Here is a 6,000-nt window from a genome sequence, read left to right as displayed (position 1 = left end):
TTTGGTGTAGTAGATTTCATGTATTGTTACAGTAAAGCTGTTACTGAACAGCTACTGTAACAAAAACCGCCTGGCAAACCGCTCTGAAGTGCAGTTTTTCAGAGCGGTTTGCGTTTTTCCTACACTTAACATTGAGGCAGAAACGCATCCGCAATCCAAAATCTGCAGCAGCCCGGGAGTATGCGTTTCTGCAAAACGCCTCCCGCTCTGGTGTGCACCAGTCCATTGAAATACATTACCCTAGCGGATCCGCACCCGCAAGCGGATCGCAAACCGCAGCCAGAACCGCTCTGGTGTGCACTAGGCCTCAGTGCAGTCCGGCCGCTTGGCGCTTCCATAGCCAGGAGCGTTCTGCAACTGCGCAACAGTGCTGCGCAGGTGTAGTACGCTCCCAGCGGCGGAGTGTGTGTGCATACGCACTACGCCAGACTAGCTCAAGTACCTGGACTCATAGCAGAAGATCCAGGTGGCGGAGGAGGACAGCGAGGGATTGATTAGCCTGAAGGAAGCCCCGGGTATGTATAAAACTTTAATTTCATCTGTCTCAGGTTTACTTTGTTACACAGTAGTACTATACTCTATATATGCACTCTCCACAGAGCTGCAGGGAATCCACTGAGAATGTTGTGCACATTGAACACAGAGGTGTTGTCTATCACCCATAAACCTGGTTCAGATTGTGCATGAAGAATGTGTAATAGAGGAAGAATCTCCTTATTCCCCTGCAGAGCACCTGCATATCACTCCTACATGTACCCACAGTTACATTGCCTAGGGCCTGATAGATGTTCTTTGTTCCGGCCTGTACCTTTTACAAGTACTCTTACCAAGGACTAGTTTTAGTCTATGACTAAAGGGAATAAATATGGCAGTCTCCATATCCTTCTCACTTCAGTTGTCTTTTAAAATTCCTAAGCGTTGGCAGTTAAGAGACGAATTTCATGTTACATACTTTCAATCCACAAGATTGTAATATGCAAATTAGAGGAGTCGGAGTCGATGGAATCCTAAACTGAGGAGTCAGAGGATTTTTGTACCGACTCCACAGCCCTGGTATAAAACAACTAAAGTTTAACTCTTCCTATACTGGAAACCATACAAGACTCGTATCTTGCTACAAATATTCTATTTAGCTGTTCTACACATACAATTCATTATATCATAAGTTTATTTTCACTTCAGATTCCATTTAACCTCCATGGCGGTAATCTGCCAGCTAAGAGCAGTAATCCAGAGCTCTGCTCGGGTTAGCCGCCGGAGGCTGTGTGCAGAGTATAGTGAGCAGCGGGCAGTTTTACATACCTCCCGGGGGATCCCGACGTCAGCCACCATTCTTCTTCCTCTCCTCCGGGCTCTGCTTCCTGCTGGTGAGATTACCGGCTGTCGTCATGACGACAGCCGGCAATTTCACTTTAGAGTTGCAACGCCACCCAGAGGACGGAGGCATAACTGCAGCGCTGGAGCTAGGGAGGGAGATGAGTGATTGAAGAACTGCTGCAGATCTCCTTGGAAGCAAGACTTTTTCCAGGTTTAAGGGTCTGAAAGGGTGCATCTTTTTTGACTGGTAGGTATATTGGGCAGCTCTGTAGAAAGCATAAGGACCTAATTGGCAGTTGCAAGACTGCTGTGTGAAACTTATTTTATTGGAGTGAGCGAGAATCACTTATAGTATGTTCGCCAAACCTTGCCAATCAGAGCTGTGGGTGGAGCTCCAAAAATTGTAACTTCCTTGTAATCAATCAACTGAAAAAAAAATTACCACGTTTCTAATAAGTATAAAATGATATTTCTGACACAGTGCTACAGTATTGAGGTGACTGGTAAGAAGTGAATGTCTGCTGTCTGCTTCTATAGCAGTGATTGCTGTACTCTTGGAATGATAAAAGTGGTCACTTTTACAAGAAAATGCTGCCTTGCTGCTCAAACTGCCACATTATTATTCACCAGGGAGTCTACCAGTCCACACCCGGATCCCTTGGGTGTAAAGGATGCAACCAAAGTAAGAAACAAGTGACCGGGTCTCCACCTGGATTTTGTGCAAAAATGCTATAATTTATTATACCATAGTTTAAAAATACACACGACGTTTCGGCCTGCGGCCTTTATCAAGTGTTACAACAAACTGAGCTTGGCTCACACTTAAATCACACACTTTCCCATAAAAACACACCCTCAATGGGTGGGCACAAGCTTATTTAAAGAGACTTAAAGGGATAGTACACTTAGACTTAGAGATACATCTACAGATTCACAAAAAGCACCTTAAACTGAATTCTTCATTTAGTCCATTTGGAACCATTGTATTCAATTTACTGATCCATCTGCTCTCTCTTTGGAGAAGGACAATTTCATTATTTGTTCCCTCTCCTGCTATTACCTTCTCCAATATACACCAACGTAGATCTCCCACCATGTGATCCAATTCATAAAAATGTCTACCTAGGGAGGAATCAAAACATTTTTCAGGGTCATTCACATATTTCCTGTACAGCCTGATGTTACTGCGATGTTCATTTAGCCTCACTCTGATAGGTCTGGAGGTTTGACCTACGTAGCCCATCCCACAAGGGCACTTCAACAAATATACCACATTAGATGTAAGACATGAAAAGTTACCATTGATTTTAATCTTTGTGCCCTTGCTGGGATGGGCCACCCAGTCCCCCTTCACTATACTACTACAATTCTGGCATCCCAGACAAGGGAATGTTCCCATCTTTTTTGGTAGAAATGTAGATACCTGTTTCGGATTAGTTTTTAGATCTGCTCTCACTAGTCTATCTCTAATGCTCCTCCCCTTTCTATAGACAAAACTGGGAGGGGAATAAAAAACCCTAGATAGTAAAGGGTCAGCTTCTATCAAGGACCAGTTATTTAATATCGTTTTCTTCACTAATTGTGCATGGTTCTCATAAGTAGAAATAAACTGCACTCCTCTTTCAGTATTCTCCCTTTGCATCCTCTGTCTTAAACTTCTTCTATCTAATCCTGCTACTGTCTTAGCTGTTTCCATTACTTCCTCTCTCTTATAACCTCTTGCTACAAAATTCTCTACTAGTCTGTCAGCTTGTCTATGATAGGAGCTATCATCTGAAGTAATTCGTCTAGCTCGGATGAACTGACTTTTTGGCAAGCCCCTAAGTAGGGGTCGAGGATGACAACTAGTGGCCATGAGGGCATTATTACAATCCGTGGATTTTCTATACAGGTCTGTCTGAAAACTACCCCTATCAAGGACAATGTCCACATCCAAAAAAAAAGTGGTCACTTTGCCAACCTCTAATTACTTTGTTGATGTATTCAACTTTTAGCTAAAAGGCCAGTTGGAGGGCAATAGATTTTAGATCTGTATGGGTCCAGATTTTAGGGCAAGTGTCCCTCCGAGGAGCTCAAGATCTTGTTTTTCCTGCCAAGGTCATAGTCTAATGTACCTACTGCAGTACAGTATAAATCAAACTTTGGGTGAATGCTGACTAACCTACTAGGATGGATTTTGTATCAGAGCATAGGACCATCATGCAGATAGTGTCATGGCCAAACATGGACCTTGGACTTCAGCTCTGAAAGGTAAGAATTCTCGCCACTAAAGCACTGTCTGCTTTATTTTAAAGTAAACCTGTACTAAGAGGAACTAAACTCTTGCACAGCAGACAATGAAAAAACACATACAGTTGCTAAGAAGTTCACTCTGTGTGTGTGTTCAGAGAGATGAGCCTGTCACCGCAAGTGTAAACCAGGGCTGTAAGCTGTGCCATGGTGGGCTTTGGGTTCTGTGCCAATATGAAAAAAAATGATGGATAACCCTTTTTGTGCTCCCTGGAAGTAAACACACCAGGTTTTTTTTTGGGGGGGGGGGGGGGGGGGGGTTGTAGGATTTCTGTAAGTTGTAGTGACATTTTTTTCCTTTAAAGGTTATTATATTGTTGCTTATCTATTAGAGCAGAGAGGATGCTCTGCGTTGGTAGGTCCACTTTAAAGCCTACTTTAAAATAATGAGACCTAGTCGGCTTCTTGATGTCATCTTTGCCATGGTATTATTTCTTCTTTTGCATTACTGGATTTCCCTTTGTTCCTGCATAGCTTATGTGTGTGCTGCCATATTTCTTATATCAGTTATGCATTGCAGCTTTTCATGTTCCCGTGTATTCTTTCTTTGTACAGGAATTGTGGCTAATTGTTAGTCATTTCTTTGTAGATGGTGCATAAGCTACAACATGGAATTTCTGCATCGCCTAAGTACTGTAGCATTCACATCTCCACAGCATTTTCATCAATGGCAATCATTGAAAAATGAATTCTTTCCAAACCTGGTGTGTGCAGGTGACATTTCTATAATTGGGATGCAACCCAGGGAACCCCTGCACAATTACTGTGTCCTCCACGTTAAAAAAATTGACTGGTGACTGTTTATAATTGCTGCCTGGTATGCTGCTCACTCACACCTGTTCTCATCACAAGCATCCAAGATGGTGGATAAAAGGCAGTTCCTGACAGGAACTTTGTCATCTTTGCTTCCAATTAAGCGGTTACAATACACACTCCTACATTACCATTGTCTTTAATAATTTGCAGGAAAAATTGAAAGCTGCAGTATTTTTCAGCAACAGACAAAATTGAAGAGAAAGTTATAAATATGAACTTGTCCAGAGATAATTTCAGTCTTTTACTTGCCCATCTTAAGTCTACTCTCTTGTCCGATATATGAACAGGTCCTCATTGTGTCAGCATGAAGTTTTCTGTTGATTATTTTTTATTATTCATTTAGCTTCTACTGCTTAGGTTTTTCACAGGGTTGCTTTACGTTCTTTACCTTTTCGGTAATCGTGATATTGCTTTAATCCCTGTGGCGTTATGAATCTTTCCAGATTTTAGGGTCTAAAAGCAGTGACATTTTTTTTTTTATAAAGCTTGCCCATCAAAGCAGCAGATACATAATGTGAAGACAGCAGCATTGCTAAAGATTTATACTACAGACATCTATAACACAGCATTCATAATAACAGTGTCCATAGGCCAACTATGAAAAATAATATCCCTACTTTACAGTCTACAAAATGCAGTCATTAGTTTATACCTTACAATTAGTGTGTATATTAGGAACCATATATACCCAGCATTGCTAACATGAATTTTATTGATATTATTTCTATATATCAGAGGCCCCATATCAAACTTTTCCCCTGCACTGTTTATGAACAACATTTGCCATCAGAAGAGTCCTCATGATGGTTTAAACAATTTTGAAAGTTCTTTTTCGCGACACATAAAAATTCTGGACATTGAGTAATTGCACTTATGATATGTGTCGCATTATGGATTAACTATATTTTTTCATAACATTTGCTACCATGCCAATCTATTCTGAATATGCCTCATTGATACAGCAAATCTTCATTGTTTAATGGCATTATTTATTCACTGTGGCATATGGTGTATAATTGCGCATATACAAATATTTTTATATGACTAAAGTCTTCTTACATTTGCTCCTGTACACTTCCTCTTATATAAATGTACAATGTCCTGCATGAATTATATAATCACGGCACTTTGTATGATGAATAATATGCCTAGTTACTCAACCTTCCACATGCCAGTGTGAATAAAATGGCTCGAGTAGCAATTTTATTCACACTGGCGCACTTCAGCCTGCAATGTATTTCTGTGTGGGACACAAATGGTTAGCATTACATCACTTGTGGTTGTAATGCTTCTGGGACCAGTTTATAGCGCAGTACACCGTGGGGTTCCCTCGCTTTGTAAGGCTGCATAACTGCCTTAATACAGACATTAGAGAAGCCATTTAACCACTAAATGCTAGCTATGATATTTTTGGACTTCCATCCCACTATCAGATACTATTACAAATCACACATTATGCACTTCCCAAAGCCAAAATGCTTGCTAATCAACACCCTTATTGTTTCCACTATTAGGCCCAAAGCACACCAAAAACTTCTAGCAGATCCACAAAATGCTAGAGGTTTTTGAAGCAGATTT

The 6,000-nt window shown here is 41.0% G+C and overlaps 1 protein-coding gene across 1 annotated transcript in view; it reads right to left on the bottom strand.

Moving 5' to 3' along the window:
* Positions 1-6,000, bottom strand: part of NUAK2 (NUAK family kinase 2) — a 57,917-nt gene that overhangs the window by 28,964 nt on the left and 22,953 nt on the right. The gene's annotated exons all lie outside the window — the stretch shown is intronic.

The sequence above is a fragment of the Hyperolius riggenbachi genome, chromosome 2 (genome assembly GCF_040937935.1).
Source record: "Hyperolius riggenbachi isolate aHypRig1 chromosome 2, aHypRig1.pri, whole genome shotgun sequence".
In the NCBI taxonomy this organism is placed as follows: Eukaryota; Metazoa; Chordata; class Amphibia; order Anura; family Hyperoliidae; genus Hyperolius; species Hyperolius riggenbachi.
This window is presented reverse-complemented; position numbering and strand designations above follow the sequence as displayed.